The sequence below is a fragment of the Bactrocera tryoni genome, chromosome 4 (assembly GCF_016617805.1).
Source record: "Bactrocera tryoni isolate S06 chromosome 4, CSIRO_BtryS06_freeze2, whole genome shotgun sequence".
Taxonomy (NCBI): Eukaryota; Metazoa; Arthropoda; class Insecta; order Diptera; family Tephritidae; genus Bactrocera; species Bactrocera tryoni.
In genome coordinates this window covers 69703492-69730252 of record NC_052502.1, presented here as the reverse complement: position 1 = coordinate 69730252, position 26761 = coordinate 69703492, and the positions used below count along the sequence as shown (strand labels likewise).

Below are 26761 nucleotides of genomic sequence, written 5' to 3'. Positions count from 1 at the left end.
TTTCCAAATTTTATTTTATTATTTATATTTTGTACTTTTTTATTAATTTTATTTTAAAAAAATTTTTATTAAAAGAAATTTTGTTTGATTTTTAAATTTTTTCTTTAAACATCATAGATATTTCGATTTTTTTTTTCATAGATATTTTAAATTTATTTTTAAACATCATGGCTATTTCAAAAGCTTTAATATACACCTTGCGCTCCCAATATCAGCCAGCTCAGCTGTTGTCTGTAAAACACCCGATCAAAACAGAAATGTCAATAAAATGTTGACAATGTCAACAACTTCACGCAAAAGCAGCAACAAACACAGCCGGCGCTTTCTCCCACACAAACACACATATTATTAGCTGTGTATTTGGCGTTTTGTAAGCGTGTTTCGGAGAGCGAATGAAGAGAAGTTACAAAGCATGAATTCTCCAGCGAGTGAGTGTTTCATTCCCAAGTAATTCCCTTCTCACTTTACACCCACATGCATACAGAAGTCAGCATAAAATGCATTAAAGGTGTTTAGTAATGTTGCAGCAACATGTTGCTGGCATTAAGTGTGTTGTTAAAATGTTGCTTGCATTTCTGTTTGCTTATAGTAGGGGGTTATTTATAATTTTTTCAATTTTTTTTATATTTTACTTAATTTTTTGTTTAGAATGTTACAATTTTCGTCGAAATATAAATATAAATATTTTTTAATTATTACAAATCTGATATTTACTTCAGGTTTTCTTATTTTTGTTTGGTGTTGAATTTTTAAGTCCTCAATTTTAAGTTTTTTTTCAAATTTTTATTATTTCATTATTTTTCTTTTCTAATTTTTTTATTTTTGTTTTTATTTTTTTTTTTTTTTTTATTTTGTTATTTTTTTTTTATTTTGTTATTTTTTTTTTATTTTGTTAATTATTTTTATTTTTTTTTATTTTTTATGCTTTTACCAATTCTTCCATTGTTTCTTTCTGCATTTTTGTATGCGCAATATTGTTTATTTACAATTTTCTCAATTGTTTGCCGCTGTTGTTGTTGCTTTTGCCGTCACGCATGCACGCGCATTCAGCACAATAACTACGCCATCGCCGCCGCAATACCGACGGTCCCACCGACCGATTCAATCCCACACAATGTCGCCTCTGAAAATCAGCGATTTGCCTGCGCAGTCGCTCAGCCGGCAAGCAGTCAACTGCCTTTGTGCCGAGTCGTCGATTGGCTGTCTCGATTGTCATTTAAAGTTGTTGTAGGTGTTGCATTTTTTGACGTATGCGTTCAGTTTGATTAACATTTCTGGTTTCTATTGTTGTCTATATTGTTTTATTGTTGCTGTCTTTTGTTTGATGTACTAAAACGGCTTTCGTAACTGATTTTTATTCTACAGCAGCGGATAATGCGCAAATATTGAGTATTTTCTTTGTTATGAAAATTAAAAAAAAAACAAAGGATTGCTCATCCTCATTAAAATGCCATGTGATCAGTTTACTAAAATTTTTAGAAATAAAAAAATAATAAAAAAATTGTAATTCCTTATATTTTAAAGCTGTTTTAATAATAAGTATTTTTAATATTTTTTTATTTTATTAAATACCTTTCTTGTGTTTTACATTTTTTTCGACGAACTTAAATGAAATTAAAAAATCTCAATGAAAAAATATATTTATTATATAAATTTTACAAATATTAAAAATGCAGCTTATCTTTCTCTTTTTGTCTAGTTTTTGTGTTTACTTCTATGCAAACTTTTCGAAAGTCTCACTAGTTGCTGTTTCCGCTTAATTTAACTGGAAATCACACAAGCTCGCTGCACTGTTCTAATTAAAAACGAATTACATACATACGTACGTACACACATACATATGTATGTATGTATGTATATTCATGAATAAATAAATAGAATGGCGATGATCACTCATACGCAACGGAGTGCATACAATATCATACATATTCAATTACATACCTACATACTCATACATATAATACATACATATGTATGTATGTAAATATTAAAAAAATCATGTCTGCGATCTCGTTGGCAGCAACAAGCACGCGAGGCACTACAGAAAATAAAATTTCAAATAAAAGAATTTAATTTTTTTTTACTAAAAGGAAAAAATTCATATATATTCAAATAAAAATTAAATTTTTCAGATTTTTTAATTAATAACAATAATTAAAAAAAGTCAAAAAAAAATTAAAAAATATGCAGAATATTAGTACAATATAAATATATAAATTAAATAATTAATGAAAATTAAATTAAAAAATTATAATTAAAAATAAAATTAAAAAATTTACAACTAAAAACAAAAATAAAAAAATTAAAAATTAAAAATTAAAATTAACTAAAAATTTAAAATTATTAAAATAAAAATTAAATTTTATAGAAAATTAATAACAATAATTAAAAAAAAAAATTTAAAAAAAATTAAAATTCCATGTATGAAGAATATTAGTAAACTATAAAATATATAAATTAAATAATTAAAGAAAAATTAATTAAAAAATTATAATTTAAAAAAATTTAAAAATTTCAGTTAAAAAAAATGAAAAAAATTAAAAATAAAATTAACAAAAAATTTAAATTTTACAGATTTTTAATAAACAAAAAAATACAAAACTTTCAAATTGAAAAAAAAAAAAATAAAATTAGATCTAATAAATTTTCTTTTCTAAATTTAAAACAAAAATTAAAAAAAAAAATCAAATACTAAAATTAAGAAATTTGTTAAAATTTTTAAAGAATATTACTGCAATATAAAAAATATAAATAAAATAATTAATGAAAAATTAAGTTAAAAAATTAGAATTAAAATTAATGCTACAAAATTTTAAAGTTAAAAACAAAAAGTATAAAAACATCGAAAAAATAATATTAACAAAAAATTTAAATTTGACAGATTTTTTGATAAAAAAAAGAATACAAAAAGTTTCAAAATAAGGAAATAAAAGAAAAATTAGTGCTAATAATTTTTTTATTTTCAATTTTAAAAACAATAATTAAAAAAATTACAAAAAACAAATTAAATTAACAAATTTGTTTAAATTTACATAAAAAATTAGCACAACATAAAAAATAAAAATAAAATCATTAATGAAAAGTAAATTTAATTTATTATAATTAAAAAATGATTAAAAATTTCAAAATTAAAAACAAAAAATTTGAATAAATTAAATTCAAAATTGACAAAAAATTTTAATCTTACAAATTTTTTAATAAAAAAATAAAAAGTTTCAAAATAAAGAAATAAAAAATTAAATTTAATAAATTAATTTTTTTTTAAATAATAATAAAAAAATTAAAATTTAATAAATTAATTTTTAATTTAAAACTTGAAAAAATAAAATAATTAAAGAAAATTAATTTAAAAATTATAATTAAAAATATGCTGAAAATTTTCGAAATTAAAACCAAAACGTTCACAAAATTCTAATAAATTAAAAAGAAAATTAACAAAAAAAATTTAAATTTATAGATTTTTTAATTAAAGGCCCAAAAATTTCAAAACAAACAAATTTAAATAAAATCTAATAAAAAATTAATATTTTAAACAATTTTGTTGCAAAGTATGTATGTATGTACATACAAAAGTTATGGAAACGAAATGTTGCATCGCAATGCACAGCAGCAACAACATGCACTGAATTCAGGTGATAATCGCAAACAGCTTTATACATATGTACATACATACATATATACATATTTATGTATATACATACATATATACATATGTATATACATACATATAATAAGCACAAAACACTTGACGAAATAATCGGCCGAATGAGCGCAGCTATCTTCGAACTCTCTGTTTTGAATGAATTTCATTGCCGCTGCGTTGCGGCCATAACGCACGCATACAAACACACAGCATACGAACGCTTTGGCAAATATGAAACGGCAACACTTTCACACGAACACACACTTTGGCCACACACAGCTTACAGAGAACAGTTCGGCCAATTGGGCGCTGAGAACAATTGTCGGGGAGCCGCTGCGTGCAACGGAGCCCAAGCAGTTCAGATTGAGTTTCCGGCGGTGCTGGCCGACATGACGGAACAAATTTCGTTGTAATTTTCACTGACAAAGCTACGCGTCTCCTAGCGGTGTCTTATTGTTTTGACTTACGCGTTTCTCTTTGTTGTTTTCTGTGCGTTGTAATGTGTTTGTTGTATTGCGGACACGGGCGAATGCGCATGCGAGTGAAGTCAAATAAACAAATAGCAGTAGGCGAACGCGGCAGGCAAAGTGCGCGTCCCTTACAAGCAGTCAACCTGCGTACATGACTGACAGTTAGACGGGTGAGCAGCGCGTACGTTGGCAAATTTGTGTTTAGCAAAGAGAAAATTTTATGACTTTTGCTTTATTTGTGCGTGCTGGCGTTCGTTGAAACAAATTTTGAAATTTTGAATTTTTGAAATTTCAAAAATCCGCTTTATATATTTTTTTGTTTGAGTGTGTGTGTGTATTTCTCAGTGAAAAGCGAATGACCGCATACGCGCGCTGCGTGTGAACCGAAACAGTCGTGCCTTTTGTGCAGAAATTTAAATTTTTATGAGCGCAAATTGTCTGCAGAATGAACGAAATTGTTTGGGAACAAAATAAAAGTGAATAAAAAACAGCAAAAACAAAAATAAATAAATAAAAGCAGGTATATACAGCTGTGTGAAAGCGCGAAAGTGGCGAACAATGCGACAATGGGCGGTGTTAAGCGGTTTTATGGGCGCTCAAATTTTCATTAGCGCTTGTGAGCAACAAAAACAACAAAACATTTACAAATATAATAAAATAAATCCAATGAAAATACGTTTTCTGAGCTAAGAACTGGTTGACTGATCGTGTGTTGATATTAAATTTATAGAAAAAGAGAATGAAATAAAAATAGCAAAAACAAAAGCTTTAATACCCCTCACAGTTCAATTTCTCATCGAAAAGCGTGTACAAATATATTCGCTTGGTTTGATCAGTTTGTCAAATAAAAAATTTTTTCATACAGAAAATAGTTTTGATCGGTCGGTTTGTATGACAGCTATGTGCTATAGTGATCCGATCTGCACAATATGGTTCGAATATTACAGCGTTGAGCCGAAAAATAATTCATGCCGACTTTCGTCAAATAAAAAAGTTTTTCATACAAGAAAATGGCTTTGATCGCACGGTTTGTATGGTAGCTGTATGCTATAGTGGTCCGCTATCGGCAGTTTCAACATATAAACAGCTTTTTAAAGAGAAAAAAACGTGCGCAAAAATTCAGCTCGATATCTTAAAAACCGGTGCTAGTTCGCTTATGTATAGACCGATGGACATGGCTAAATCGACTTAGCTCATCGTAAAGATCACTAAGCAAACTTAATATACCATGTTCAGGGTATAAAAATATGTGTCTGGAAACTTGTAGGTCTTCCGAAGGCAGTCAGCTCTAAAAAAAATCCAATGAACTGGCTTAATATCAACCAAAAAAACGCATTTTCAATAACTAAAATATTTTATACTTTTAAAAGATAACAACAAAAAATTCTTTTGAAACTCTCTGTAGTTCAAAAGCAGACGCCCCAACTCTCTAAAAAGCAGTCAGTGTACACCGACCTTTTCTTTACAAAACAGCTTAACTCGTTGCCTCTGCTCCCAACAGCTTCAATACCCTACATACGTAGTCTCTATATTAGAGAAAACTCTCCTTAGCGCTGCAGGTAACGTTCAAAATTCAAAAACAGCCAAAACTATAGCGTGCCAGGATCACAATATTTCCATAACGAGCCATTTATTCAAGCTAGAAGCTCTGCAGCCAAGTACGTTAAGTAATTTAGACTTCAAAATGTCCTCGTAATCCACTATCTATCATTAATGCTGGCTGTCTTTCTTAAGTTTTATGAGCTAACAGGAACCCAAATTGATGAAAACGTAATATATAATTATTCTTTAGATCTTGAGACCAAAGATCCCGAACCTCAAATTTATGATTTTTTTTTATAAAGAACGCTATAGTGTGGTGATCACAAAGAGCTCTAATTAATTCTAAGCAGTTTCGAAAGCGCTAATTCGCTAATCTTTCCGGTAGTTATGAGTGATGACTTCCAGTAATTTATTTTGCTCCCTAGTTCGTTTTTAACTGACTGTCTTAAGTGCTAAATGCAGTGTTAAGTGATTTGGGCCTCAGATCCGTAGCTTGACAAGGTGAAGTACCAGGGGTTTATATTCGATAGAAAGCTTTCATGGAGGTCAAACATTTAGTAAACAGTAAGTGAAGCATCCGTTGCCTTATATTACTGTACAGGAGCTAATGTGAAGAGGTTGGACCTCTGAACTAGAGGATTTTCCGAAATATCGATGTCAAGTAGTAGATCATCTCGTCGTGTTTTGAGTTATCGATCTGAAACTTGGTTTACGTGTTTTTTTCTCCAAGAAGCTGTTCATTTGTCGGATCCGCCGATATTGGGTTACAATAGCACATATTTTTTATAGGCCGTAAAGAGCGCTTTCGCCTTTCTATCGCGGACTTTTCCCTTGTCCCGGGACTGTTTTCCAAGATGAACCCATTGCAGATCAGCTTCTACTCTCCCTGCATCTATGGATTCTTACGATTTTTAGCGGTGGCAGAGCATCCGCGTTCACGTCTCTGTTTTTAGTGTGTTGTACATATTCCACGTACGAGGCAATTTGCTGTTAGTTTTCACCGCTAGCTATCATTTTTTCTACTCGGTTTTTCGTATTTAATAAACCAAATTTATTTTCTAGTGATCGCCGTACTTCTTTCCATCGTTGGTACTTACAAAAGTTGATTTGCATCGTCAAATGTTTCGTCTCCGTAAATATATGGCGGACTTTCTATTTTGCTGTGTTCAGAAATACCTATTATCGGAGAACATCTGTGTTAAGTAGTAGATCATCTCGTCGTGTTTTCTACTGTGCCCCGTCGCTATATCTTTGATTAGTTTGCCAGCCCATCTTTTTTTGGGCTCTCTTGCCAGCGCTCATGTGTTTGCTACCTCGTCTGTTGTTTTGTGGGCATGTCTATTTTTATGCCGTCTTTCTACTAACTACCTACCTAACTACCTACTCCTTGTAGGTTAGATCTGTTGGGATGACGTGGCTTATCAATAGCACTGCGGATTGAGATAGAGTACCGTATATCAAGGCGATGCTCAGAGCTGCCTTCCTCTACACCTTAGCAAGCACTTTTCGTCTATGTTTCAGGTTTAATGTTTCATGTTTAATGTATGTTTGATGTATTAATCTATTATATGTGCAGACTGTATTGTCTTCATGGGCAGTTTCCTTCTATTTGCAAGCGAACCTCCAGTATGTCCATAAGTCTTGAAAGGGTCATGGTTATATTGGCTTATCTTTTAGCATCATGCTGAATTTGAGCGCAGTATGTCAGTTCGTCATTCTAATACCTACATAGGTATTCACGTATTTCGTTTTTGCATAGTTTCTAAGTGAACTTAATATTCACCTTCTCCTAGTTGCCAGTATCAGCTCGGTTTTCCCACGGCTAGGCTAAGGCCGTGTGCGTCCAATCATGTCTGTGTTCGCAGCCAGTATTGTGTTAGTTTACATCTGACTATGTTCGCACTTGTACCCTATAGTTCGTTGTTAACTGTCTTTAAAACAGCTTCGTATCATTCTCATCAATTAGAGGAGAAGTTTGAATCGGATTTCTATTATATTGACCCTTTTCGCGGTACAGTATGCGTTTCTTCTACCTGTTGTTGTGCGAAGGGGACTATTAGACACTATGCATATAGTTTTCATACAAACTGACCGATCAATGTCAAGTCGTTGCATAGTAAACTCTTTCGTCTGACGAAGTATCTTCACGAAATTCGGTACAGGTTAATGTCCAAAGCAACCCTATAATATACGAAGAAATTTTCCAGAGCGAATCATTGCTTCATATGCCTACCAAACAAACTGTCCTATCAAGTTAAAGCTTTGTAAAGAAAACTTTTTTATTTAAAGAGATATTTTCTCGAAATTTTACATGTCTAAGGCAATAATGCAATTTCCGAAGAAATGGAACGATCAAAAGCAAGATTAAGATTATTTTATAGCCTTTATGTTATATACATATAATGCACATGTGAAGGGTATTACGGCGTTATTTGCTAGTTTATTTTTATTAAAAAATTTATGAAACTATTTTTTATTTAATTTTGTTTAATTATAGAAATTATAAAATTTAGATCGGAAGAGCACATTTTTTTAACTAAATTAATTAAAAAAAATTTTTGATATTTTTTTTATTAAAAATTTATGAAACTGTTATTTTATTTCATTTGTTTTTTAATTATAAAAATTAATAAATTTTTTTCGTGATTTTTTTTTAACTAAATTAATTTCAAAAAAAAATTGTTTGATAATTTTGTTTTATTAAAAAATTTATGAAACTATTTATTATTTAATTTTTTTATTATAAAATTATATATTTTTTTAATGATTTTTTTAACTAAATTAATTTAAAAAGAATTTGTTTGATAATTTTTTTATTAAAAAATTTATGAAACTATTTTTTATAATTTTTTTAATTATAAAAATTATAAAATTTTTTTCATGATTTTTTTTTTAACTAAATTAATTTCCAAAAAAAATTTTTTGATAATTTTTTTTTATTAAAAAATTTATGAAACTATTTTTTATTTAATTTTTTTAATTATAAAATTATAAAATTTTCGGAAGATTTTTTTAACTAAATTAACAAACAAAAAAATTTTGATAATTTTTTATTAAAAATGTATAAAAATATTTTTTATTTCATTTTTTTAATTATAAAAATTATAAAATTTTTTTTTTTTTAACTTTTTAACTAAATTAATTTCAAAAAAAAAATTATTTTTTTATTAAAAAAATGTATAAAAATATTGTTTTTCGCAAATTACTAAAATGTTTATGAACACTTAACCAAACAACATAATCAAAGTTAATATTTTTATACTCTCAAACAGTATATTGAATTACCGTTACTCAATTTTCTAGCATTTAACTATGCAAATATGCCATCTAGAGACCTATCATCATAAACGTTTTTTTTTCGATTATTTAAAATACTATAAAGGTATAAATTAAATTTCTTGAAGTGAAAAACGGCTTAAGTCAAAATAGTTGTTTTACAAAAATCTGCATTTATGCGTTTTATATGCTTTATTTAAATATTAAAATTTATGGAAATAGTAGAATTCTTTTGAGCGACCACGGAAATATTTGTGCCACCAACGGTGTGTCGTTTAAGGTGTCGCCTTCAACATGCTTGCTTTCAAGCCCTTATATGTGTGTTGGCTATATGTATATGTGTATGTTTGTGTGAGTGTATGCGTGTAGCAAGCAAAGTGAATGTAATGAGCGGAAATCAACTGCCTAAAAGCACATAAAAAAATTGCAAAAAAATCAAAAAAAAAAAATAAATAAAAAAACAAAAAAATAAATTTAAAATGTTTCACAAAATAAAACTAAAAAAAACTAAAAAAAATAAAAATGCAAAAAATAAAACGAAAAGCACATTACAACGGCCAGTGGCTAATTTGCTGTGGTCGTTGCGCTTTTTGTCGCGCAGCGTATGTGCGTGGCTTTGTACACAAATATACATATGTATGCACATATAAGTATATATGTATGCATGTAAGTGTGTATGTGCGCTAATGTAAGCGGAAATCGAGAATTTAAAACAAAAAACTGCAACAAAAAACGGCAACAATAATGAAAGCACACCAGAGGAAATATTAATGAGCACAGCCGTAACCAAAACAACAACAATAACACACACAGCTAAGGCGAACGCCAGCACGCAGAGCGAAAATTACGAAAAATAAAGCAACAAAATTAAGCAGAAATTCTTAAGCAAAACAATGCAAAGCATTTAACTGCATTTTTGTTGTTTTTGTTTTTATATTTTTTTAAGTTACAATTTAAACGTTTTTTTTCCTTCAACAACAACAGCACTAAATGACGAAAACAGCGCGCAAGAAGTGAGCTGAAGTGAAGTAAGCAAAAAAAAAAATTAAAAATAAAATAAAATAAAAATCAGTGGCAACTACGAAAAAAGTGTGAAAAAGTGTTAAACGGAAAAGCAGCAAAAGTGGCAAAAAAGTGTTTGTGCAAAAACAAAAAACAGACAGTTGGTTGTGTTGTGTTGTGGCAAGCGTCATTATAAGCAACCAACAACAACAACAGCAGCAGCAATCATAAATGTTGCATTTGCATGTCAACTGCGCTGCGCCGCTTTGACAGTTAATTTCGCGCTGTGTCGCAAAGAAGTTGCAGCAGCAGCAGCCGCGACAACAACAACAACAACATTATAATTCATATATATTGTTGTTGTTGTGCAACTTTTCACAAAGGTGTGTTGACACGCCCAAACTAACCGTTTACAGAAGCGTTGAGCGTCAAATAGCGGCCGCGCAGCTGCAACGCCTGCAACTTAATGCGAGCCTAGCGGTTTATTAGTGCTTACAACAACAAAAGCAACAACAATAATTAGTTTTTTGCTAGCACAGCAAACCAAAGTGCATATAACTATACTGTAATCCAGCTAGTGATCGCAACACTATCACAATAACAACAACTACAACAAGTAACTGCTCAATGCAACAACAAATGCGCCGACGCCGCCAGCAGCGCAACCTCAACTGTCATTAGTTGACGTTTTAATTGCGGCTTCGATTTGCATTTTTACTTAGCAATATCATAGTGTTAAACAACAACAACAAACGTTGTAAAAACCCATACTTTTGTACTCCAGCATTGTCTGGGCGCACACACGAAAGCGAAACGAAGTATTAAACAAAGAAAAGTGTAAAAATTATATGCTATATTGTTGTTGCAGTTGCCGCTAACTGCAATTCATCAGCCAAACACACACACACATCCGCATGTAGCCGCTCAGCTGTAGCGCTAAAAAGTGTTTTATCGCCTGCTTTTGTATTGGTAAGTGTGAGAATCGCATTATTTTATCTCATCTACTGCAAGCTGGCTAGCTCTGGCTTGGGAATCTGTACTCAAAGTTGACGTGTGAAATGACAAATTATTCTAATAGATTTATCGACGCGTTAGGCGAGTGTAACGTTTTTTTTACATTCTTTTTTATGCTAAAGTTTTTTGCGCTAAAATATGTCTAAGGGCTTGTGGGAAACAGACGATGGCTTAGTCATAGCAATAAACTAACAACGTAATTTTACAAAAACAACAATATTTACGGTAGACAACATTTTCAAAGCAGTTATTACATAAAAACCGTGCTATCTTAAAAATCGTTTATATGGCAGCTATATGTTATAGTTGACCGATTTCGATAATTTTCAGTGCTTACTCTTTGCTACTGTAAAGAAAATTTTACACAAAATTTCGTGCCGTTAGCTGCTTTATTTACGAAGTTAAAGCAAAAAATCTCATTTTCGAACAGTCGATTGTATGAGAAGTATGTATATGCTATGGTTATGCAAACTGCATGCTTTTTACTGTCGCATTTTTATACATACTAAGATATTGTTTCACAAAATTTCGGCCTATTAGCTACTTGATTTATGAAGTTATTACAAAAAATCTCATTTTTGAAAAATCGGTTGTATGGTAGCTATATGTTATAGTGCTCCGATTTTGCTGATTTTCGCTGTGCGCTTTTTATTTGCATAAACAAAGAATCTCACAAAATTTAACGAACTTAGCTGCTTCACTAAGAAAGCTATGATGAAATATCTAATTTTTGAACAATCGGTTGTATGGTAACTATAAGTTTTAGTGCTCCGATTTTGCTGATTTTCGCTGTGTGCTTTTTATTTGCATAAATAAAGAATTTCACAAAATTTGGTGATCTTAGCTACTTTATTGAGAAAGCTAGAGCAAAATATTTCATTTTTGAACTTGGGTTGTATGGAAGCTATATGTAATAGTGATCCGATTTTGTTGATATTTCCTGTGTGCTTTTTATTTGCATAAATAAGGAATCTCACAAAATTTGGAGAACTTAGCTACTTCATTGAGAGGGCTAGTATAAAATATCTAATTTTTGAACAATCGGTTGTATAGAAATTATGTGCTACAGTTGCCTAATCTTGATGATTTTCGCCACCCATTTTTCACTTATATAAAGAAAATATTTCACAAATTTGCATGCCACTAGATACTTCATTAACCAAATTATAACAAAAAATCTCATTTTTGAACGAACACTTTTATGGGAGGTGTATGAAATACTTGTCCAATTTTGATGATTTTCGCCACCCATTTTTCACTTATATAAAGAAAATATTTCACAAAGTTTGATGTCATTAGATAAATTATTTACGAAGTTATGGCAAAATAACTAATTTTTTAATTTTTTAGCAAACGGTTACAAGGACTCTATATATTATATATTGAAAAATTCTTAAACTTTTGGTGTAACTAGATCAGATCAAAAAATATCTACGTCCTAATGCTCTAATCGTTCACGAGCCTTATTCTCCATTTAAATTTGCTTCAATGTGACTCCCGACCAATTAACTTAAATGGAAACTCCTCCAAGCAACTAATAGCCGAAATGCAAAATTAAGTGCGCTTTAATGTTTCTGATAAGCGATTTCGACCGAAAGAATACAAATATTTTGCTTAAATCAACTGCATCATCATTAGCGCAAACATATAAACACTCACAGCATTCAGCGGCTCTTGACCTTCTCCGCTTTGTCGCTTCTTCCAGTCACTCATTACATCTTGATGGTTACTTTGTGCCGACACTTCATAGCTTTGTTTTTATTTTCACTTCTGTTTATTTGCCAACAATTAAAGGTATTAAATGGCAACAGTTTCTTCAAAGACAACAACAATAACAGCAGGGACACACAGCGCTGAAATGCCCATTAAACAAAGCTTTTATTTGCCTCCAACTGTGTTGACTCTGCAGCGCGCTGTTTAGAGCCAAATAGTCTGGTGTTGGGCAAAATGTATTGAACAAATGCTTTTAACTGTTTTCAGCAATGAGTAGCGGCATTTATCTTTGTTTTTGTTTGTTTGTTTTTTTTTTGTGCGTAATGGTATTTTCAGTTTTTGGTAAATTTAATGTAGTTAACTTATTTATTTTGATTTTTGTGAATGTTTTGGTGAATGTTTCTTTACCATGGTTGCCATGAAAAATTAACTCCCGGTCGCACTACCAAAAATTTATAAAAAAAAATAAAAGGTGTTGAAAATTACGTTTTTGTAAACAAAGCAGACCAGTTCAATTTTAATTAATTTATTTTTTTTTTGAATGTACATAAATGAAGTCCTTATATGAAAATCTTTTCTATTTGACCAGATATCTTCACGAAATATGGAACATATTATTATCAAAGCCAATGCTACAATTCTATTATATTATTATATTGTTCAGATCGGACTACTATAGCATATATCTGGCGCTCAAATTGATCGGTTAAAATCGAAATAAAGATCTTGTTTTAACTCTTTTATGCTCTAAGAGGTGCCTGTGAATGGTATTATAGTTTCGATACTACCAAAATTAACGTTTTTCTCTCTTTTAGTAAATTTATTTATTTTTATTTAATACTTTTGAATTTAATTATTATTTGTTTTTATTTGAAATTGTTTTAAATATTTCGTAATTTTTTTGTTAATTATTTTTTTTTTATTTTTTCATATTTTTTCATTAATTTTTTACAATTTGCGCTAGCTCTTTTGGTTGAAATATTGATATTTTATTTAATTTAAATTATTTTTCGTATTTATAATAAAATAAGCTATGTATATTATATTTCAATTGGATTTTTTTTATATATGAAAAATATCTTTAATTTACAAATATTTTTAATTTATAATTTTATTTATTTTATCGTTATTTTTAATACTTTATGTAATTCGTTTTTTTTTTATTTCATTAAAAACATGCTTTCTTTTACACAACAAAAAAAAATTAAAATAATAAAGAAAAATACAGCAAAAAAATATAAAAACAAAATAATAAAAAAATAACAGACAAAAATTTATTTTATTTTTTATATCTCTATCATACATTTTTTTATTATTATTGTAATATTTCTTTTATTTTTTTAGTATTTTATTAAATATTTATAAAACATTTTTTTATTGTATTTTTCCTAGATTTATTTAGTTATCTTTCATTTAATTTTTTTATGTTTTTTTAATTGTATTGAATTTTTGTGGTTTATTTCTTTATTTTACTTTTTAAATTTTTTTCTTCATTTTATTTTTTTTAAGTTTATTTTTATTGTTCAGGATTTATTTTTACTTCTTGATTTATTTTTATATTATTATTAGAAATTCATTTATTACTTTTGTTTGTTTTTGTTTAGCGACCATCCATCTTTTCGAGTCCGTTTTTGAGACAAATCTTAGTCTTTCCATCAGTTTCAGTTTTTGGATTTTTGTTTGTTTTTTTTTTGATGAATTCTTTCTGTTTACATATCTTTTAATTACATTTTTTTTAATTTTTCAATTTATTTTTTAATTTATATATTTTAAATTTTATTTTACATTTTTATTTAATTTTATTTGTCTTTAGTGTTGTAATATTTATATGTATACTTTCATTTTCATTTTATTTGTATTTATTTTTCTTGTTTATGTTTTTTTATTATTATTTTTTTATTTATTATTTTTTCATTTAAAATTTTTAAAATACGTTTGATTTTTAGAGAAATAAATTAATAAATTCAAAGTAATTGTGTTATTTTTTCATTTTTTATTTTGGATTTTTTTGAATTTTTTTCATTTTTAATTATTTTTTTTAACTTTTATTTTAATTTTTAATTTTTTACTTTTTTATGTTGTAATATTTATATTTTCACATTTCATATTTAAGTTTATTTTTATTGTTTTATGATTTTTTATTATTATTTTTATTTAAAATTTTAAATTACAATTATTTTAGAGAAATAAGTTAATAATTAAAAGTCATTTTTTTTTTTTCATATTCTATTTTGAATTTTTTTTTGGAATTTTTGAATTAATTTTTAATTATTTTTTTTTTTATTTTTATTTTACATTTTTATTTCATTTTATTTGTCTTTAGTGTTGTAATATTTATATTTACACTTTCATTTTCATTTTGTTTACGGTGATTTTAATTGTTTATGATATTTTATTATATTTTTTTCATTTAAAATTTTTAAACTACGTTTGATTTTTAGAGAAATAAATTAATAGTTAAAAAGTCATTGTGTTATTTTTTCATTTTTTTTTTGGATTTTTTTTTTGTTTTGAATTTTTCAATCAGTTTTTTTACTTTTATTTCACAATTTCTTAAATTTTTCACTTTTCTTTAATGTTGTAATATTTATGTTTTCACATTTAAGTTTATTTTTATTGCTTATGATTTTTTATTTTTATATTAATATTTTTAAATTATATTTATTTTTTTTTTATTATTGTTAGAAATTTATTTTTATTTTTTTGTTTTAATTTTTTTTGAATTTTTTATCTTTTAATTTAATTTTTTTATTTTTGAATTTTTTAATTAATTTTTAATTTAATTTTTTTTTATTTTATATCATTTTATTTTATTTTCTTTTAGTGTTATTGTAATATTTATATTTTCATTTTATTTTGTATTCAAGGAACATTCAATTGAACTCAATTCACAAGTTCAAATCATTAATAAATTAATGTAATACACAATATGAGCATTTCAACAATTGCATGCGCCAACTAAAAATATAAAAATAAAATCAACTGCATTCGTCAGCGTAAACTTACAATATTTCTCAGGCAGCACTCAAATGCAAGGCGCGTTTTGTTATGCATGCATTTAATTAAAATAAAAAAAAGAAAATTCACACTACAGCACAAAGGCATACAGAGGCATTTTTACATTCATACATATGTATGCGCATATCTATATTTATTATACATATGTACATATATGTATACTACATGTATGTACATATATGCATCTAAATGTGTTTGTTTGCTTGTATGTGCGTTTGCTTGCAATTCAGTTTTTAATTTTTTCATATCCAAATTAATTGTACGCTTTTCGCTGTTGGTTTTATTACTATTAAAATTGTTCTTGTTTTTTTTCAACAATTAATGTGTGTGTAAATTATTTTTTTCAATTTATGCAAATTAATTTCGGTCGAGCGTAAATTACAAACGGCGACGAATTGTGCCGGCAAACGCATTGCATTCAATATACTATAACTACAGCTGTGTATGTGTACTTGTGTGAGTGTGTGCGACTGTGTTTGAGTCAAAGCAATAAAACAAGTATCTGTTAAGCCTATTTACATAAGCACTTAGCTACAAACCATATATAATATATATGTGCATGTATATCGTACCTACAAAAACATTTACACACACACATACACATTCAAAAAGACTGATTCGTCAGTCGGCCTGAGCAGCAGCTCGTTCATAAAGCGTCCGATCGCCAGCAGTGCACGAGTTTTGTTTGTTGCTAATTCTCGCTATGACACTATTTTTTTCTAGTTTCTAGTTTACAATTTTGTTGTTGCTGTGCGCGTAGTTGTCTATTAATCAAAAAAGTATCGGCTTAGAAGTATTTCAAGGTTGTCATAAAAATAAATTAAAATTAAAATATGCTGTACAGCAATATTAAAAATAGCAACAAAATTTAAATTTAAATAGCCGCTATGTGCGGTAGTTGACTGCCAGCGGGAGGGGAGTTGGAAAATATTTTAAATGAAATCGCTTGCGGGTGCTCAAGCGAGTTTGAAATATATGGCACTTTGAGTATATTTAAAAAAAAATATTAGAAAATGATAAAATGCATACAAATTACAAACGTTGAAAATAAAAATATTAATTTCACATGTCGTAATCCCTGGCCTATCATTGTAAAATAATATTTTTGGCAAAATTTCTTTTTTTTTTGTTCGTCATAGTTCCTATCAGGGGTGATTTACGGATTATAGCGATCCGCCAACTTTTCGATACCATTTTTGTGGTATGATTTGTCTTTTGTTTCAGTTTCGGCGATCACCTTTTCATTTGACGAAAATTTCTTGTCAGCGAGCATTCTTTTGAGATCTGAGAACTGGAAATAATCGCTGTGGACCAAATCTGCAGAATGCGGTGGAAGCAATTTGAAGCCCAATTAATGGATTTTTTCCAACGTTTTTACCGACTAGTTACACCCTTCTTTCTTCTTCATAGTACTTTCTTTTTCGGCGATTTCGTGCTTTAAACGGTCCAATAACGTTAACAGTTGTTGTTCCTTTTCACGGTAGTCAATAAAATCTATTCCATGCGCATCCCAAAATACATATGTACGTCGTAACCTTGACAGCCGACTTAGGATCTTTCCGCGCTTTGAAGCGTGTTCCTCGTGTGCAGTCCACTCGGCTGATCCGCTCGCTTGGACTTCGGAGTGAAAAGCGGGAGCCATGAGCTTGAACATCGCCAAACACTGCTCCGAACCATCAAGTCGTCGTTGTTTTTGGTTAAAAATGTGCAGCAACTTTGCATAGAGCTTTCTCATACCCAAATATTCGTGTATGATATGATGTACACGTTTAGCTGAGACCCTTAGTGTGCCTGCTATGTCGAACAACTTCACTATACGGGTATCCAAAATTATTTTGTGGACTTTTTTGATGTTTTCGTTGGTAATAAGCCATATTGGGCATCCACTGCGTTCACCGTCTTCGGTGCTCATTTCATCACATCTAAACTCAGCATACCAATCCTTGATGGTTGATTTTCTTGGCGCAGTGCTCGAAAACTCGCAATCAAGCAAAATTTTTTCTTCTACTGTATTTTGACCCTTCAAAAATCAATATTTTATCAAGGCGTGGAATTCCTTTTAGGTATTTTCATCACTAAAACAAAAGTTGCTTCACTCAAAATGATATAATTCACCAAATAATGTTCGGACAGCTGTCATATATCATATGCACGCGCCTTTTGAAGGTTAGGTGTAACTCAGTAACATTTGGTTTCAATTTTAGTAGTCTAGCCATACATATGTAGATATACATGTATGTACCAGGACCTCAATTGATCTGTTATCATTTGAGGGTTCGGAAATTGACCCACGAATAAATAATTTAAGATTTCAGTTATTGTTCTGATTAGTCATCGAGATATTGCATAAAAATATATTATTGAACATTTAATTTTAAATAAATAAATTTTTAAAATTTACAAAATAAGTTTTTATTACACAAAATTATTGTTCACTCGTTTAAAACGCCGCTAAAAGTTCTAGTTTTCTTTTCGATATTATTTTTTATTTTCTGTTGACATTGAAATACGTATTCGCCTTCATATTGCTTAAATTTACATAAGATTATAATTTTTTGTTTTTTTTTTAATTTTTTGTTTTCTCACCTGCTATAATAATTTCCGCTATCAAATAACAGAACTACTTATGTTTGGAAAATGACCTTATACTGACTGCACTTAAGTGTAAAACATTTTGGGGTGCTTCAAGAATGAGCTCAGAAAATTTACATATTTTGACCGACATGCTTGGAAATGTATAAAAGTATGTTAATTTTGTGAAAATATGCCGTTAATCTAGTTAATATCGCTATTTCGTAAATATAAATCGCTTTTGTAACACCAAATTTGTAACTGTCAGATGGCGTGAAGGAAACAGCTGATATATCTGATACAGCTTGACGGACATACATACATACATACATATGTACATATATGTAGGTGCATAGATCATATATCGTCACCCAAAATACAAAATAAAGTAATAGCAAAAAAATCGCCTAAAAGTACTAAAATAAAAAAGTTCAAACAATTTAAAAATAATCTCACCATACAATTTTTCAATAAAACAAGCAGTAAAAACTTATTAAAAAAAACTCAAAATATTGTTGGATTATTTTGATTTTAAAGAATAAAATACTAAGCATGAAATCATAACGATTTTTAGCATTTAAAAATACTTTTTTAAATAATATTTATAACATTTAAATAATCTTTTTTTTTTAAACTGATTTTTATTTTTGCTTGTATGTATATATGTATATTTTTTAATTTTCCTCAATTTTATTTTAAAAAAATTATTGTATAAAAAATATGTTTAAAAAAAAAAGTAAAATAAAATAAAAAATATTTTTTAATTTTTTTAATTTTTTTAATTTTTTTAAATTTTTTTTAAATTTTTTTTTATTTTTAATTTTTTATTTTGTTTTAAAAAAATATCGCCTAAAAGTACTAAAATAAAAAAGTTCAAACAATTTAAAAATAATCTCACCATACAATTTTTCAATAAAACAAGCAGTAAAAACTTATTAAAAAAAACTCAAAATATTGTTGGATTATTTTAATTTTAAAGAATAAAATACTAAGCATGAAATCATAACGATTTTTAGCATTTAAAAATACTTTTTTTAATAATATTTATAACATTTAAATAATTTATTTTTATTTTTGTTTGTATGTATGTATGTATGTATATACATATATATTTTTATGTATGTATATATAAATTTTTTTAATTTTCCTTAATTTTATTTAAAAAAAATTATTGTAAAAAAACATGTTTTTTTATAAAAAATTAAAAATTAAAATTATTTTAAAATTATTTTTTTAATTTTCCTTAATTTTATTTAAAAATTATTGTATAAAAAATATTTTTTAATAAAAAAGTAAATTTTAAATATTAAATAAAAAAAATATTATATAATTTTTTTCTAAAATATTTTTTATTTTTAATTTTTATTTTTTTAAAAAAAAAATGTTGATAAAAAAATTAAAATATATTATTATATAATAAAAATATAAATAAAAAAATATTTTTTAAATAAAAATAAATAAAATAATGGGTACAAACAAAAAATTTAACTGAAATCTGGACAATACAGTTTTACGCTTAAATTTGTTCTTTAAAAATAATATCAAAAAATTTTAAAAAAATTAAAAAAAATATATTTTTGAATTGTATTTTCTATGGAATAAACTGTTAAGAATCAAATCTTATACGGTTTTACAAATTAAAAAAAATTTTTTTAAATAAAAAATCTTAGTAAATTTAAAAATAGTTAAAACAAAAAATGAAATTAAAAAAATAAAAATTATAAATTTATAAAGCTGAGACACACTACAATTCTACGACTTAAAAAAATGCTTTAAAAATAATTTATTTGAAAAAAACTCATACTTTTAATTCAACGTTTCATACCGCTGACGTGATTCCAGGCTTTCTTTTCAACTCACAGCGCCTTAGATAGTCATCATATGATATGTTTTTGCTGTTTTTGTTTTCATAGCATTTATATAATGACATGTTGACACGAATTCATGATACAAACACAAACAAATAAGAAATGGAGCAAATAAAATTGTACACACACATTAATGTATGAATGTACGCTGCCTGTAATTGGAAGACCTACAAACTAATAAAAAACAAAAATAAATAAATAAATACCACAACATTGAACAAAAGCAGCCACTGTAAGCCACTGTCACTGAGTAATGAAATTGCTGCGTAAGCAAATTTCGAAGCCACACGTTCATTTATAATGCACGTAAGGCCCGAAACCGATTCTCAAATGGTCTCAAGACCAGCATAGTGCCGGGCGGTAGGGGGTGAAGCGCTGCGGCCCCGCGCAATCAGCACAAATCAGCTGAAGCCGGCAAACCAGCCAACCAGCTGGCGTGTTGAGCGAGTCACTGAGTCAGCGTTGAATGTTTGGAATGTTTTTATTACTGGTGTTGTTGTTGTTGTTGTCGTTTCGTTTAAAGTATGTGTGCTAATTAAATTAAGACACAAGTATTTATGCCATTAAGTACGCGATAAAAAGTGTATTAAAAGTGTAAAAAAATCCAGCGGAAAGAAACTCAAGTTCAAAAAGAGGAGCACTATCTGCAAGGGGTGTTTGTAACTGAATCCTCGACAGCAAAATCGCTCTATATAAAACATGATATAGCAACGCCTGGGTCGTCGAGTTACCGTGATCTCTTCCCTATCAGTGTGGTAGATATAGAGAGGGGAAAATTATTGCGTCAAAAAATGCTGAGGAATAATTAAGAGCGAGCTCAGTAACAATTTTGGAAAGAAAGAGATAGAAAGTTAGACGATGATTAATATTTGAGAGAAAAAGAGAGGCCTAGAGTTTTATAAATTGTTGGCGGATATCGTCTAGCTATTCATGGCAGGATAAGACATCTGCACCAAACCTATAATGAGTATAAAGAGTACATTGAATCCGCCTAGCACTTTAAGTTCAGTCCTCCTCTATAAACTCAAAGCTCTGAAATTTTAGTTAAGATTTGAAAAATGCTTATGGCAACCGAAAAAAATCGAAAATCATATAAACAGTAGCAATATCTCAAGTGGTAAAGCTACTCCCACTATTTCAGTCCCTCTTTTTACTTAAATATTATTGTTTACTTGTCAAGCATAAGATTACAAGTGGTACCAAAACCCTCCACTTTTGAGTATAAGTATCTTTTGGATATTTCGGGATCATCCTATAAAGTTTATAGAGAACTCACCTAGTAGTTCTATAAGAATTCCATTCGTCACACTCTCTCCGGAATCATACTTAATTAAAGGACTTGTATCAACTTTTAAGATTGATTGTCTTCCGGAGGCGCAGTTGTTCCAAAATTTCCAAAGGTTCGGAAGTGTGTCTCCTTTAACTTGAGTCCTGAAAATAATAAAGTGGATCTAAGCTATCAGCAGTCGCTAAAGTGGTTCTCACTCTTCAAAACATATAGTACTCTAAAGATCAAAATTAAATTTAAATGACTTCACTTAGTCCGCTTAGTGATCAAACCCCATTTGGTTCCTCAAATGTATCACTTCAAACAATTAACGACTCTTCAGACACACGATTTTCTTCTATGAATCTGAAGAGGTAATTCCGAAAGCTCAGCGATCTTAACTATAACTGATATCGAAAACTGAGATAGAAAGCAAAACGCTTTCACTTCCAACATAATGAAGTGTGAACCCCTCTAATTATAGACAATTACGGAATTTCTTTGTTCCCAATAGGGACATCTAAGTGTTGTCGGTCACTTTAACTTTACTCACTGGAAATAGCATTATCTGTAACAATAATTTTCTCATCATGACTCCAAAAGGATCTTGAAAAGACCTTAAAAGAAGCCGGTGCCCGTTACAAGTCCGTTTTGTTCTCGTAGAACCGTTCATTTGTTGGACCTTAACAAGATGTACTTGACAAATGAGAGGAATAATTCGACCAAACATCTTGCATAAGCAATAAAGCCCCCATAGAAGTGTGTAACCGTCTTAAGAACTAAAGTTTGGTTAGGACCACAGGGCTTCACATCAAATTTAAGTGTGTATGCCCGCTAAGTCTTTTAAGCCTATATACCATATGTAGATTATAACAATTTAGGGTTAAAAGTGTATAAAAAGTATTTGTTTTTGTTGTATTATTGTCGGAGATTTAATTATTTTATAGCCAAAACAATATTCAAGGCATTCCCATGTGAGAATCCATTAAAAAGTTGAGCAAAAAGATCGCAGAAAAAGCGACTTAAGGAAAGGAAAATCACAATTCAGCGGAAATTGTGGTTTTTCACACAGAAAAAGAAGTAAAAACAAAAACAACGATGAAAACAAACAAACAACAACAAAGGACACTCAGCAAGCAAATTAAGTTGCAACAAAAGAGTTGCGGTCGAGCGCACTCGCTAGGCATCGGTATGAGTGCTGGAAAACAGTTTGACATGCAGACTGTCGGCAAGACCAACCAAACGCTGGACAGTTAGACCGAATGACTCGCAGAGCGACGGACAAAATTGCAGCGCTGCTGAGCAATGCAACGCTGCGTGGAGTGGGGAGGCAAGCGCACATAAATATGTGTATGTGTGTGTGTATGTAGTTATGTCGGTGAGAAAGCCCAAAGTTGGGCGCTCAACTCCACATGGTCAAATGGTCAAACGGCCAGTCGTTCGGACGCTGCATTATGCATGAAGCATGCAGCGTTGTTGCCTGCCCAGTTGGTTATATGGGCTTTATGGTTCGGCGGTGGGAATGACTAAACGGATAAAACAATTATTTTGCATTTTTTCTCTGTTTTTTGTTGTTTTATGATTTTATTGCTTTGCAATGCCAGCGCCAGGAAATCGATTTTAATTTAATTTACTATTTTCTCCTTTTTTGTGGTCTCTCTTTCGGGTGGCATTTTCTGTGTGATTGATTAGCGTCAATTGTCTAATTCAAAGGAAATATGTACTAAATATCTGTTTAACAGGCTAGTAGCAAGTTTTGCAATTTATTTGGGAATTTTTTTGTGAGAGAAAATTTTCTTATTTTACAAATTTGTTTTAAAAAATTTAATTTTCTTTAATTTCAAAAATGAAATGAATATATTTTTTTTGTTTTGGGAAATTTGTTTTTTTTTTTAATAAAAAGAAAAATAAAAAGATATTATTAAAATAATTATGAAAAATATAAAAACATATTTTTGGTAAAATCATTATTTCAAAAATTAAAATTAATTTCAATTAAACTTAAAAATTTCGGAAATTTTAAAATTTGCCTAAAGAAAGAATTATTAAAAAATTATAAAAATAAATAAAAAATATTATAAAAAAGAATTATGAAAAAAAAAAAAATTTTTTTTTGGAAATTATTATTTTAAAAAATTTAAATATTCTAAAATTTATTTTTGAAGAATAAAAATTATTTTTTAATAATATTAATTGTAATCGATATTGAAAATTATAAAAATTAAAAAAATAATCAAAAATAAAATTTAAAAACTTGGAAAATTTTAAAATTTGTATCATTCGAAATATTAAAATGAATTATGAAAAAAGACAAAAAATATTATAAAAAAGAATTATGAAAAAACAAAATTTTTTTTTTGGAAAATTATTATTTTAAAAAATTTAAATATTCTAAAATTTACTTTTTGAAAAAATAAAAATCATTTTTTAACAATATTAATTGTAATCGATAGTAAAAATTATAAAAATTAAAAAAATAATTAAGAACAAAATTTAAAAACTTGAGAAATTTTAAAATTTGTATCATTAGAAATATTAAAATGAATTATGAAAAAAGATAAAAAATATTATAAAAAAGAATTATGAAAAAACCCAATTTTTTTTTGGAAAATTATTATTTTAAAAAATTTAAATGTTCTAAAGTTTACTTTTTGAAAAAATAAAAATCATTTTTTAACAATATTAATTGTAACTGATAAGTAAAAATTATAAAAAAAATTTAAAAAAAATTTTAAAATTTGGAAAATTTAAAATTAATTATATTATAAAAAAGAATTATGAAAAAACCCAATTTTTTTTTGGAAAATTATTATTTTAAAAAATTTAAATGTTCTAAAATTTACTTTTTGAAAAAATAAAAATCATTTTTTAACAATATTAATTGTAATCGATAGTAAAAATTATAAAAATTAAAAAAATAATTAAGAACAAAATTTAAAAACTTGAGAAATTTTAAAATTTGCGTAATTAGAAATATTAAGAAGTATTATGATTTATCAAAAAAATATAAAACAATATTTTTTAAGAAAACTATTTTTTCTAATAAAGAAAAAATAATAAAATTTTGCAATTTTTTTAATCAAAACAATATTCTTAAACTTCTATTTATTGTTTTATTAATTTGAAAAAAAATATTTCAAAATTCAGAAATGTCGAATCTTTGCAATTTTAGTTAAATTTATTCACATATAATTAATTTTCTCTTATAATTTAGTTTTTATTTTTCGTTAAAATAAAATTGCCAAAAATTTTCTTAATTTTTTTCAATGAAAATATTAATTTTTTTATTAAAATTTTAAATTAAAATAATTAAATAAATTAAAATTTTTCTTAACCATCTAATTTTTTAATTATAAGCGAAGTATTTTAGAACTCAAAAAATCGGAAATATCGACTATTTTTCCATGCACCGATACACATGCAACACTAAACATTTTTAGCAATTTGTTTACATCCGGCTTATAAACAGAACGCCCGCGCGTACAACCACATTTTTCCTCACACCTACTAAATGGAAATTTTCCGACATACATACAAACATATTGCTTATTGCCGCTGACGAGCGTACACTCTGTATCATTTCTAAAAATAAAAATTTTCAAAAGTACATACGTAAATGAAATTCTTGTCAAGGGGAGGAAGAGGCGTGAGACAGCTGCTCTTGTGGAAATTTGTAAACAAAAAAATTGATATTGATTTGTAAATTTGTTTAACCTACGGTTAAAAAAAATTCCAACTTAGCATTAAATTTTATATGTACTGTCTTGATAGTGTTTCGGACATTGAAAAAAGTTTGTCTATAAATTCTTAGGACTTTGAACTTTCACATTGTGAAAAGAACTAAACTAAAGTGGCTTTTGTAAACAGAAATCCTTTTCACCAACTTAAAAATTTTCCATAAAATAAATAAAAGTTGAAAGAAAATTTTGTTTTTGTTAAGGTATTGATGGCGAAAGTGCTTAACTAAAGCTCTCGTGAGTTTTCGCATGTAGAAAAAAAGCTTTCACTTTCGTTTCATTATGTTAAAGGATAAAGCTTAAACTGTAAAAGTAATAGGTAAAAGCGCTTATAGCACTCATTGTGCTTTAAAGTGAGCAATGAGATTTTATTATTTGAATGAGCGTAACTTTTTAATGCTGACTAATCAGCGAGAAGTATTGCTCTTTTGCTAATAGCGCCAGAAATTCATTTTGTTTGAAAAATCTAACTAATTTGTACTTCTCAACCTGCTTATAAATTTTCATATTATCGATATTTGTAGTTTTTATGGCAATTTTCTTTCCATTCCCACAGTCTTTTTGAATTATTGCACAAGTTTGCCGCTCATGCGCCTTTACTTTCCTTAGTTTGCAGTGAAAGTAAATGAATTTGAATTTTTTCTTTGCAAATATTTAATCACTTGTTAAGGTCAACATTTTTCAGTGAGAGTAATTTGCAGACCATTCGTCTTTTTTCTGCTTTTCCTTTGTTAATTAAATTTTATTTTTTCTTGGGCGTCACCGCAAATTTAGCTCAAAAGGCGGTGGGCAGCTAAGCCACGCCGGTTTTATTATTTTATTACTCAATATAGTGCTATGGACAATATAATGGGTTAACCATTCAGATTTTGCAAACTATAGGGTAGTCGAAAATGTCTTTTCGTATTTCTAAACAAACTTCAATTTTTTTATATTTATTATTAAAAAACGTATTAATATACATACAGATATAGAAACATATGTATATGCTTATGTTTTTCACTGCAAATGTGAAAGAAATCACAAATTACTATATAATAAAAATCTTGTCACATAATTAAAATATATTTGACTTCATTCGAATAATGACCGCCCCAGAAATTTACTAAATTTAAATTAAAAAAAATAAAAGACTATATTCAAAGCTCTTTGATCATAGCTGTATTTATTTGAATTATCAAATATTTTTAAACTTTTTATATGATTTAATCTATATATTCATCAATTGACAGTTTCAATTTTTTAATTAAATTTTTATTACATTATATTAATTAATTATTTTAATTTTTTTAATTAAACATTTTATTTTTATAAAAAATAATAATTATTCAGCAAATAATATATTCTTTAAAATAAAAAATATAATTAATTATTAAGTAATTATTATAATTTAATTATATATTTTTAATTCAATTTTTTAATTAAATTTTTATTACATTATATTAATTAATTATTTTAATTTTTTTAATTAAACATTTTATTTTTATAAAAAATAATAATTATTCAGCAAATAATATATTCTTTAAAATAAAAAATATAATTAATTATTAAGTAATTATTATAATTTTTTAATTAAAAATTTTATTTTAATAAAAAATAATAATCATTCAGTAAAAAATATTTTCTTGACAATGAAAAAT

At 27.6% G+C, this 26761-nt stretch overlaps 1 protein-coding gene across 1 annotated transcript in view; it reads left to right on the top strand.

Moving 5' to 3' along the window:
- Positions 1 to 10018: 10018 nt before the first annotated feature.
- Positions 10019 to 26761, top strand: part of LOC120773444 — a 48932-nt gene continuing 32189 nt past the window's right edge. Inside the window, exon 1 of the mRNA XM_040102329.1 lies at positions 10019 to 10902. The gene's annotated coding sequence lies outside the window, so the exon portion shown is untranslated. The remainder of the gene's footprint in view (positions 10903 to 26761) is intronic.